This window comes from Bombina bombina, chromosome 6 (genome assembly GCF_027579735.1).
Source record: "Bombina bombina isolate aBomBom1 chromosome 6, aBomBom1.pri, whole genome shotgun sequence".
Taxonomy (NCBI): domain Eukaryota; kingdom Metazoa; phylum Chordata; class Amphibia; order Anura; family Bombinatoridae; genus Bombina; species Bombina bombina.
Genome location: NC_069504.1, coordinates 638096192 through 638108799, shown reverse-complemented (window position 1 = coordinate 638108799; position 12608 = coordinate 638096192).

The following is a 12608-nucleotide window of genomic DNA, read 5'->3' as shown; positions in this document are numbered from 1 at the left end:
AAACAGTGTAATCACTATATAATGTGAGCCGTGTTAGACATCTGTAATGTGAATTAAATTCTGTGTACATATATAAACCCAATGTCATTCTCAAGGGTTTCATCCCATAGTCGCCATGATTACCTAATACAATGGCCTCTAGTTATCAAGCCGTCAACCGCATATACGCTGGAATTCCGCAGCGTATTTGTGGCGAGGCTGATTCGCCTTAGTTATCACCCCCTACTGCCCGGTAAAAGTAGAATATAGTGACGTAACCTACGATCTGCCGGACTCAGTCCAACACAGATCGATGGTTACGTCACTACAGATGTTCCGAACGCAAGTTCGGCACAATCTGACTACTTTTGGCAGTTATCAAACTACTACCAGGTACGCTCGCCACTATTCCGGCCCACCGTACCTGGATTTCAATCCGCCTCCCTGGAGGTGGCGGATCCCATGGGAATCAATGGGAGTCTGACCATAGCGAAAGCTCATGTTCGGTGCTGCCCGATATCCCATTGATTCCTATGGGAAGTGTTTGCACCTAACACCCTAACATGTACCCCGAGTCTAAACACCCCTAATCTGCCCCCCCCCACACCGCCGCAACTAAATAAATTTATTACCCCCTAAACCGCCGCTCCCGGACCCCGCTGCAACTATATTAAACATGTTAACCCCTAAACCGCCGCTCCCGTACCCGCCGCCACCTACATTATACATATTAACCCCTAATCTGCCGCCCCCTATACCGCCGCCACCTACATAAACTTATTAACCCCTATCCTGCGGATCCCGGACCCCGCTGCAACTAAATAAATTGTTTAACCCCTAAACTGCCGCTCCCGGACCCCGCCGCCACCGCCACCTATATTAAAGTTATTAACCCCTATCCTGCCCCCCTATACCGCCGCCACCTATATTAAAATTATTAACCCCTATCCTGCCCCCCCTATACCGCTGCCACCTATATTAAAATTATTAACCCCTAAACCTAAGTCTAACACTAGCCCTAACCCCCCCAACTTAAATATTATTTTAATAAATCTAAATAATATTACTCGTATTAACTAAATTAATCCTATTTAAAACTAAATACTTACCTGTAAAATAAACCCTAAGATAGCTACAATATAACTAATAATTATATTGTAGATATTTTAGGATTTATTTTTATTTTACAGGCAACTTTGTATATATTTTAACTAGGTACAATCGTTATTAAATAGTTATTAACTATTTAATAACTACCTAGCTAAAATACTTACAAAATGAACTGTAAAATAAATCCTAACCTAAGTTACAATTAAACCTAACACTACACTATAATTAAATTAATTAAATAAATGAACTACAATTACCTAAAATTAAATTAAATTAAATAAACTAAACTATAGTACAAAACTAAATTACAGAAAATAAAAAAGAATTACAAGAAGTTTAAACTAATTACACCTAATCTAAGCCCCCTAATAAAATAATAAAGCCCCAAAAATAAAAAAAATGCCCTGCCCTATTCTAAATTACAAAGTAACCAGCTCTTTTACCTGCCCTTAAAAGGGCTTTTTGAAGGGCATTGCCCCAAAGTAATCAGCTCTTTTACCTGTAAAAAAAATACAACCCCCCAACATTAAAACCCACCACCCACATACCCCTACTCTAACCCACCCAAACCCCCCTTAAAAAAACCTAACACTAACCCCGTGAAGATCTCCCTACCTTGAGTCGTCTTCACCCAGCCGAGCCGAATTCTTCATCCAAGTGGTGCAGAAGAGGTCCTCCATCCAGCAGAAGTCTTCATCCAGGCGGCGGCTTTACTCTTCATCCATCCGGAGTGGAGCGGAGCCATCTTCCAAGGAGCCGACACGGAGCCATCCTCTTCAACCGACGACTGAATGACGAATGAAGGTTCCATTAAGGGACGTCATCCAAGATGGCGTCCCTCGAATTCCAATTGGCTGATAGGATTCTATCAGCCAATCGGAATTAAGGTAGGAAAAATCTGATTGGCTGATTCAATCAGCCAATCAGATTGAAGTTCAATCCGATTGGTTGATCTAATCAGCCAATTGGATTGAGCTTGCATTCTATTGGCTGCTGGATGGAGGACCTCTTCTGCGCCACTTGGATGAAGAATTCGGCTCGGCTGGGTGAAGACGACTCAAGGTAGGGAGATCTTCAGGGGATTAGTGGGTGGTGGGTTTTAATGTTGGGGGGGGTTGTATTTTTTTTTACAGGTAAAAGAGATGATTACTTTGGGGCAATGCCCTGCAAAAAGCCCTTTTAAGGGCTGGTAAAAGAGCTGGTTACTTTGTAATTTAGAATAGGGTAGGGCATTTTTTTATTTTGGGGGGCTTTATTATTTTATTAGGGGGCTTAGATTAGGTGTAATTAGTTTAAACTTCTTGTAATTCTTTTTTATTTTCTGTAATTTAGTGGGGGGGGGGTTGTACTATAGTTTAGTTTATTTAATTTAATTTAATTTTAGGTAATTGTAGTTAATTTATTTAATTAATTTAATGATAGTGTAGTGTTAGGTTTAATTGTAACTTAGGTTAGGATTTATTTTACAGGTAATTTTGTAAGTATTTTAGCTAGGTAGTTATTAAATAGTTAATAACTATTTAATAACGATTGTAGCTAGTTAAAATAAATACAAAGTTGCCTGTAAAATAAATATAAATCCTAAAATAGCTACAATATAATTATTAGTTATATTGTAGCTATCTTAGGGTTTATTTTATAGGTAAGTATTTAGTTTTAAATAGGAATAATTTAGTTAATAATAGTAAGTTTTATTTAGATTTATTAAAATAATATTAAAGTTAGGGGGGGTGTTTGTGTCAGTGTTAGACTTAGGTTTAGGGGCTAATAAGTTTAATATAGGTGGCGGCGGGGTCCGGGAGCAGCGGTTTAGGGGTTAAACATTTAATTTAGTTGCGGCGGGGTCCGGGAGCGGTGGTTTAGGGGTTAATGAGTTTAATGTAGGTTGCGGCGGTGTAGTTGGGGCAGGATAGGGGTTAATAACTTTAATATAGGTGGCGGTGGGCTCTGGGTGTGGCGGTTTAGGGGTTAAACAATTTATTTAGTTGCGGCGTGGTCCGGGATCCGCAGGATAGAGGTTAATAACTTGAATATAGGTGGCCGTGGTGTAGTGGGGGCAGGATAGGGGTTCATAGGTATAATGTAGGTGGCGGCGGGGTCCGGGAGCGTCGGTTTAGGGGGTAAAACAGTGTAGTTTAGTGTGGGTGCTTAGTGACAGGCTATCAAGAAAGCTGCGAAGAAGCCGATGAGCAGCAAGATCGATGACTGTTAGTTAACAACAGTCCGCTGCTCATCGCTCCGTACTTGGTGCGCGGCTTCTTGACAGCTTTTTTGATAACTTTGGTGAACGTATTCAGGTCCACGGCGGCGATGGTAGGCGAGCTTAGGCGAGCGTATTGGGCCGGCGAATGCAGGTAAGTAGACGGCTTGATAACTAGAGGCAAATGTCTAAATATAACCGCCATAATGATTGTAGTGTTAACGTATATTACACTGTGAACCATTACTGCTGTACTCACATCAATACTGTTATAGACACCCCTATACTGTGATCGATTCAATAGAAATAGAGTTGTACAGTTACGCAACTATCTGATGTTATTGCCGATGCTGTTTAGTGGACAAAACAAGGGGCGTGTATAGTTATGACGTCCATCCTACCAGTTAGCCAATAAAGTTAAACCTTCCCTTAATACTCTGACCCTATCACATCTAACTACTGGAAAGGGTGTGTAATCTTGCCTACAATCTCATTGAATACTGAGCTCACAGAGGCTGTATCTGATCGGTAATTAGCCAGTCATCAGTAAAGATTCCACAAGGCGCACTAATGCTTCTCCAAACTATGAATAGTAGAGGTGTGTGTACTCTCTTGGATATTATTGGCCAACAACGTCATACGGCCGCCCCCAATGGGCATATACTCAGAGCTCCTGTGTGTTATTGGAGACAAATCAAATATCTCTCTGAAAATGTTTGGGGTTTCATGACAAAGAAAACCATTATTTCATTATGTCCACCTAACAACAGCCATGCAAATATATATCCATCAACACTATATCTGTCTGTGGACTAAAAAGTAAATGATTATACTATCCTATAAAGGATGAAGTACAGTACGGTTAAGCAAAAACTGATACCTATATGCAGTAACACAAACTACTGACATTAGATGTCTATAATCATTTGGGACCAAGGTGGAACCTTGCGAGCCAGACTTATCTATATTACCAATGTATATTAAATGTGTGTGTACTGTGCATAGGTGTAAAACATACAATACCCCACTTGTGTAAAATTATAACAAACTGATAGAAAAAATTATAGTAACAATTGAATGCATTGTGAATTGTCAACATACTAGAGGAACATACATATTAAATATATTCATCCCAGTATTGAGTTCAAATTAATTCTCTGTAAACACATCTAAGTAATGTATAAACCTGATAAAATATAAGTTGAAATAAAATGGAAATACGGAGTACACCCACAAAAGATTAAGTCACCAGACAAAAAGTCAGGTTGTTTCTATAGAGAGATAAAGGGCTAAGACTACAACTGGTTAAAGCCCAAGACAATAAAAGTAACCAAAATTATATGGCAACTAAAAATTAGTACCACAAACCAAATATCACAAAAATTGTTCAAAATAATGCCAAAACTAATGAAACAAACAAGGAAAATATGCTGAAACAAATGAAGAAAATAATGAGGAAAACATTAAAAAAAAATTGATGAGAGGCCAACCGCAAATGTAAAAAAATAGCAACTAATGTAAAAAATTCTGAACAAATAGAGAGCATTAAACAGATTTGATCGTAAATTCTCATCATCACAAGAAGTAATGGCTGGTATTCTATTATAGATAACTTTGCCACCCAGTGTGTGTTAAAGTTCCTAATCCATAGATCCACTGTGATTCCTTCTGGAGGAGGATCTTGGCATGATTTCCTCCTCTTCTCAGCTGTGGGGACATAATCTATGATTATGAATCCTAGGTCTTTGACCATGTAGTCAATCTCCAAAAAGTGCTGTGCCACCAGTTGTTCAGATTTGCTGTTTTTATGGAGGACTAATAATTTCCCATACTAGTCCTTACTTTATCTGTGGTCTTCCCAATATAGAACTTTCCACATGGGCAGCTCAAAAGGTAAATTACATATTGTGTAGTGCATGTGATGAAGAATTTGATCTTATATTTCTTGGTCTTGTATGGATGTTGGAAGCTAGATCCGGTCAACATACTGTTGCATGTAACACAACAAGGACACCTGAAACAGCCTATTTTTCTTCTTCAACCACATCTGAGTTTCTTTTTCAGGAATAATATTGATTTTAACCACAATATCTCTTAGTTTCCTTCCTCTTTTATAGGCCACCGTGGGCTGTCCCACTGTGTGAATAATAGAGTTGTATCACTTTGTACCAATTTCCATTCTTCACGTAGAGCTTTTATAAAATTACTTTTGTCTGGTGAGTATGTAGTCACAAAGGTGAGTTGCTTCTGTTGTTCACTCTCAGGGGTGGTTCCAGAATTCAAAACTGCTATCACTTTTTCCCTCATTTCGATGAGACCCTTTCTCTTGTATCCACGTGACTCAAATATCTGTGTCATGTGATCCAGCTGCACCTCATGTCTATAGACACTTGTGTTGTTTCTGATTACCTGTTGGAATTGGGCCTTAGAAATGCTCTTTATCAACATAGGTTTGTGGCAACTCTTTTTTTTTTTTTTTTTTTTTTTTAAATTTATATTTTTATTGAGAGAAACAAAACAACAGCTGTTGTGCTCACAGAACATAAAATTAACAAAACACAGAATTTGTTAGAAAATTACAACATAAAAGGTGCAATCATAGGTGAGCAACTCAGACACTTCCCTCAGTTTTTCTTGTATTTTTTCCCCCTTTCCTCAGTTACACAGTAGAGGCCTCCTCAGGGCCACAATGAAACCATCTAAGTTGGGGGGACTAAATGAAGATAGGTCCCTAATGGGCCCATCTTCAACGCTTACCCTCCTAAGTCACACGGACCTCGGGTGGGTCCAGGTACAACTAATAAAGCCCCTTAGGGTGCAGGAGGGCACATGAATCTATAATTTAACATTCACAATATAAAGGCTCAGCAACAAGTTACTGAGCAGGGCAGAGACTACTCAACTCTGCCAAATAAACAGAGCTTAGCAAAGGGGAAGCAAACATAATCAGTATAGGTGGTGTGCTGCACAATTTGCTTGCATGTCAAGTAAAGGCTGAACAAATATTAGTGCTAGACATATTCAAGATCAGGAATCTGTACTTATGTTCAAGACGCCCTAGGGCTGCTCATGTCAACTAACACTGGGGGGAAAATACTCGAGCCCTATGTTTCAAGCTATGGCGAGCGTCAGAGCATCTATCTCACTCCTCTTACTAGTCCGAATAGGGGTGTACGTCACTGGTATGGGTATGGTAGGCCCGTAGGACTTTATATACCTTCACTTGACATTTAAACAATAGAGTTAGTTAACCTATAAACATGGATAATTAGATCCTACTATTTTATGCACGCTAGTATACAAAACATATTGCCTAACAATCATTAATTAGGACCTCACTCGTTAACTCTTACATCTGAGATAGCTTTAAGTTGTGATGTTAGGTAAGCCCCAATAGGTGAACAGGGAACATGAAAACATGGGCGATTTCTTTGAAATGAATACAGGTATGCAATAAATTTATAGACATTCAGTTCCTATTAGTCTGGCGGCAAGATGAGGAGCACCGCGCTGCATCCGGCCCCACAGAAATGAAAAATGTAGTAAGAGAGCCTCGGTAAAGAGTTAGTGCGCAGTGAACAGTGTAGTCGGGCCCCCAGCACTACACACCACACATCGTGGAGTAAACTATCAGACTCATCCCACACCGGCTTTTTCCCATCCTGGAGCATACAAATCTTCCAAGCAGGTCTCTAAAGGTGGGGCTCCCCCCCAACTTTGCGTACAGAACAGACCTGTGTAGGTTGACAGACATGCTGTATCCAGTATCCCTTTAGTCCCAGACAGTCCTGATCTCCCAATTTTGTTTTGTCTTGCAAGGATCAGGGACCTCCCATGTATAGGTCTCCTTGCAAATCTCCGGTGGGTCAGTCGTTGTGATAGTTTATTTGTACTCACGGAGCTAGAAGGCCTCTGCGCTAGGGAGATCGCTGCAATGTGCGATCGGCTGCTACTTAGCTTATTTTGAGTGGGCCGCCTTAGCACCTCAGTCAGTCCGTCAGGTAAGGCTGCAGCTGCGCCACGAGAGGTGGCTTCTTCAGCATCGTAGTGCGTGTCTTGCTTTGGTTCTGTGCATCTCTGACCTGTAATAATAAGCTCGATGCATTGTTCCAGCTTGCTGTAGTGAGACCGCAGGAGCTCCGCCAGTGCGTCCCACGTCAGGGTACAGGTCCGGACCATAGCTGTCAGTTAGGCTTGCTGGCTGAGTATACAATGTGAGCTTTCCCTTTCGCTCTGTGCACGGCCCCTTAACCCAGGTGGCCAGGGGGGGAGACGTCAGGCTTATGTGAGTAGGCCGCAGCCTTCCAAGTCTTGCGTTAGAAGGACATTCAATGTGGCTAAAAAAAATGCTCCTGTTGTTCCCCTTAAGCTCATACTTCTTATAAGAAAGATTAACTCTATATCTAGAGACCATAGACAGGAAAAAGCAGTCCATTACACAGATTTCTGAAGGAGCTGTGAATTGTGCGTCCTTCCATGTTGGTTGCTTGGCCACGCCCCCTTGTGGCAACTCTTGGCGTGCAGGATCGAATTCCTGTCTGTGTTTTTTCTAAATAAAGTTGTACCTAGTTTACCTTGATCTTTAAATACTCTGACATCCAAATAGTCGATGCTCTTTTTGTGTGATGTGTGTTGAAATCTAATAGTGCTGGGTAAAGTATATATAGCCATGAAAATATTTGCCAGAGATTGGGCCCACATTGGACCCCATTGCGGTGCCTGAAAGCTGTAGAAAGATTGTTTTCTCAAATCAGAAGTAGTTCTTTTTTAGGCAGAGCATGAGTAGATCAATCAGTATTTCTTCCATAGGGCCCAAATAGGGAATTTTCCTTAACGTTTTTATTACAGAGGCAATGCTCAGCTCGTGGGGGATGACTGTATACAAACTTGCTATGTCCAAGGTGACAAGGAGATCAGATTCACGAATATCCACCAATTATGTAATCTGTTTAATAAATTATGTTGAATCTAGGACATAAGAGAGCATCTGTTTCACCCATGGTTGCAGGTAGAAATCCACAAATTGTCTTAGAGGTTGGAGCAATGAACCTCTAGCTGATATAATTGGTCTTCGGGGTGGAGCTTTTGGATTTTTGTGGATTTTAGGTAGTGTGTACAATATTGGGGTGATGGGGAACTCTTTCATTAAGAAGCCAAAATTGTTGAGTGAGATAATTTCATTATCTTTCCAATCATTCATTTTGGCATCAATCTTTCATTTGAATACTGTTGTCTGGTCACCATTAAGATCCAGCCTTCATAATAAAGGTGTATTTGGTTTAGATGTCCAATGCAATGAAAGTATCATAGCTGAGTGGTCCGACCAGGAGGTATGACTAATATAAGCCTTTGAGATAAGCTTTAAATCTTTCTGGTCAACAACACTATATAATCAAGACGAGAGTATGTTTTATAAGGGTGGGAGAGAAACGAGTAATAACTTTTACTAGGATTAAAATATCTCCATGAATCATGGAGGTTTGTATTTCTGAAAATTGTCATATCATCAAATAGCTACCTACTGTTCCATTAAGTTTGACTGCCACTATAGCCTGCTTCCTTTTCAATTATCATTGCTTGGTATTTTGTACTCCAAGCTGTGTGTTAATCAGATAGATCTGTCTATCGTAGGAGTTGTGAACGTAACATAATGCTGATAACTTTTTGCAAATGCGTTTTCTAAAATTTGTTTGCATCTCAGTAATACTGATGCAGTGTTATTTGATTTATCAGCTACAAGGACAATTCCTTTATAACTTAAACCTATTTGATTACACTACACAATACCATATAGTTCATAGACTGTCACTATTATGGTTGTGTAGCTGCAGTTGATGTTCTTACTTTCATTTCAAATTTTCAGAATTTGCATAGCATCACAAATTAGACCAGATGGATTTAAGTGTTTTCTTGTGGAACTGCAGAAGTAGAGGAGTCTATTTTAGGATTGAAGGGAAAATTCAAGTCTCCTCACAGGATTAAAATTCCTTGAGCAAAGTCTAGTATTCTATTCAATAACGTTTTGAAAAACCCAGTGTTGGTTTGATTAGGAGCATATATATTAATGAATGTCACTAGGCTGCCATATAATAATCCCTTTATGGCTAAATATCTGCCTTCTCTGTCTCTGTCTGATTTAAAAAAATGTGATCCTTTTTTAAAAATAATACTGACTCCATTCTGTCTAGAGTTTTAAAAGCTATGGTAGTGGGTGTCAAAGTTAGAGTTAAAGTATTTTGGCTCCTTATGTTTGATTTATAAATAGAAATACTTGAAATTCCTATGTTCTTTATTTTTTTATTTTTAAATATATATTTCTATATACTGTATCTTTATATAATATATACAGTATAACTATATCTGTAGTCCACAGTTGATCAGCACATTGTCCAATAAGGTGAGTGAATTGTCATACAACGTCATTCTGATGAGCGTTTAGCCCTTGATCAACTGAAAAATAACTTAAAGGGACAGTCTACTCCAGAATTGTTATTGTTTAAAAACCAACACAATTGTATTAATATACTTTTTACCTTTGTAATAATCTTGTATCTAAGCCTATACAAAATGCGCCCCTTTTTTCAGTTCTTTTGATAGACTTGCATTTTAGACAATTAGTGCTGATTTATAAATAACTTCATGTTATTGAGCACAATGTTATCCATATTGCCCACATGAATTAACACTGTCTAGCTGTGAAAAACTGTTAAAATGCACTGAGATAAGAGGCAGTCTTCACCTTTTTAGACAGTTATATTATAAGGAGGTATATAAGGAGCTGGACCACGATCCCTTGCCCTATTTTATAGAACATGTGTAGTAAATATTATGTAGGGTCTTGGACAAGCAATTGACTCCATTGGCTAAAAAGTCTGTTTTAAACCTAGCCACAAAGGTACATGTCCATGCCTTAATTGCTCTCATTTCATTAGAATTATCAGGGGTGATAATATTTGTCACCCCTTTTCTTGTAAGAAGTTCCCAATAATGGAGTATTACACATTTTTGTCCACTTATGTTGTGTATGTGTTTAAATGTCCATTTGGCCTATTAAATGTGGGAGAGACTTCCCAGAATGTTAAAGAGCGAATAACACAACATAAATCAACTATTCGTAATCCTAAAATGAGAGATTTAACTGTCCCTCCCATTTAAATCAGAGGGGACATAATGTTAACCAATTATAGAACATGGTGTTAGATCACGTTAGATCTAAGGGACACGTTGGCTGTGAATGTGGCAAAAGCATCTAAAAAAATGAGGCTATGTAGATACATAGGTTAAATATTAGTATCCAAGGGGTCTCAACAGAGATTATAATTTGTCCCTTTTTTATTGAGGTACTGAATTGGCAAACAGACAAAGGATTGCAGCAATATACAACAGAATTTTAAAATTGCTCGTGAAAAGCTACATTGTATGGGTTACATATCCTGAGTGTACAAAGCAACATAAATAATACAGACAATTGCTGAAAAAAGAAAAGAGAATATATGGTTCAAGGAAATGCCAATAAGAATTTTGAACCTTATCTTATCTTTCTAAGAGGCCACTATTGGACCTCACATCAAAGGTATTAATTAGCAATAGTGGAAGGTTACCACAACGGTAGGAGGCCACTTGTGGACCTCATTATCAAGACCTCAGATTTTAATTTTATTTTACTGTATATTTATTAGATAGATAAATAGGGGGGAAAAAATAAGTTTTTCTTTCTAGTAGAATGGATTTACCATAGGAGTCTAGAGCATAGGAACATGGCTGGAGCCATAGGGTTACAGGTAAGTGCACATATCCTAGAGTATGGAAGTTAGGGTCATAGATAGAACTAATTTCAAGGTCATAGTGTTAATTAGTAGGTCTTGAGGGACATATACCTGTATATTATAAGCTATAGATTATCAGGGGGTATGCTTTGACTAGTAAGGCAATACAGCTCATATCCTTGGCTGAGTAGTCCATTATAAGTCTTATAGTGTAGGCTTGAATTTATTAATGGGAGTATCAGGTGAAGAAAAAGTGAAGAGATACTCAACACTGTGCTCATATCTTATTTTGGAAGTGAGTTGAAGCTTCTTGGCTAGGAGCATTATTAGGGCAGTCATCATAAGCATGTATAAGAAATAACTTCAGTATGCAACTCTAGCTGCCTTATTAAATCTCAGACTGGTAAGTACAATGAAAATATAAAGGCTGTGAACATCTAAACATAAAAAAGCAACTGGCATGGAAGAAAATAAAAGATAATTTTTTTTCTGTGAATATAAAATAGGTAAATATTCCACTTTCACAGTTATGACCAACAAGAAGCTGTGTTTATAAGAGGCACCCACAGAGTACTGTTATAACTGCCTTATCCAGTCTTTACTACTAGGTACAAAAAAATATACTTATCATCTAGCTTGCAAATATCAGAACATATAAAATACAACCTTACGATGCAAAATACTTTTTAAATGTGCGTTGTTTCACAGATAAAGTTCCATTTGTGTTTATGAGAGTCTGTATAGTCTTGATTGTTCATTCATGCAGGGAACTGCATAGGTTTAATGCTCCCCACCTTAAACAATATGTATAGTAATGTCTAGCCCACACCAGTTTTATTGTATGGAAGTCCATATAATAGGCGTATGTAATCTTGATAAACAAGAACCCATATAGTTGACCACCAACTAATGTCCCCCACGGAACTGGGTATGAAACAGGATGTAAGCGTGACCAGGATTGCAATCCCAATAGGTGACCTCTTTTCACTGCCCTGCAGTGACACTTCTAATTGCAGAAACATAGTGACTGGTTGAATGGCAGTGCACTGATCCCTTTGACCATTCAAAGAATAATAGTCCATAGCTGTCCCAGGATCCGAGTTCGGGACAGAAGGAGAGTGGGTAGGTGTAGATAGGGTTATTGCAATGGTCTCCATTTTGCGGTCTAAACAGATTGCTGCGCTTGTTTAGTTTGGAGGGCAATTGCTCGTGAGGGGGACACCAGGTCGCCATGCTGTAACCGATCCCTTGCTCCTATCAGCAGACTCAAGTAGAGTATTCTTCGTGCTATTGGTGCAAAGGCGCCATTCTGAGTTGCTGTTGTGACTCCAAGTTGTATCTAGTTTACACACGAGATGCAGGAAATGTTCATACAGGAGGTCCTGTAGTTGGTTGTGTAATTTGGCATAGTTAGACTCCATCCGGTAGGTAGAAGTTTAAATTCCTCTCAAGGTGTTTAGCGCCAGTACCCTCTAGGTACTTTGCATTCAGCACTATGTGCTGCGTAACGACAAGGCCCAATTGTGCCTCGCCAGGGGGTAAATTAAAGGCCT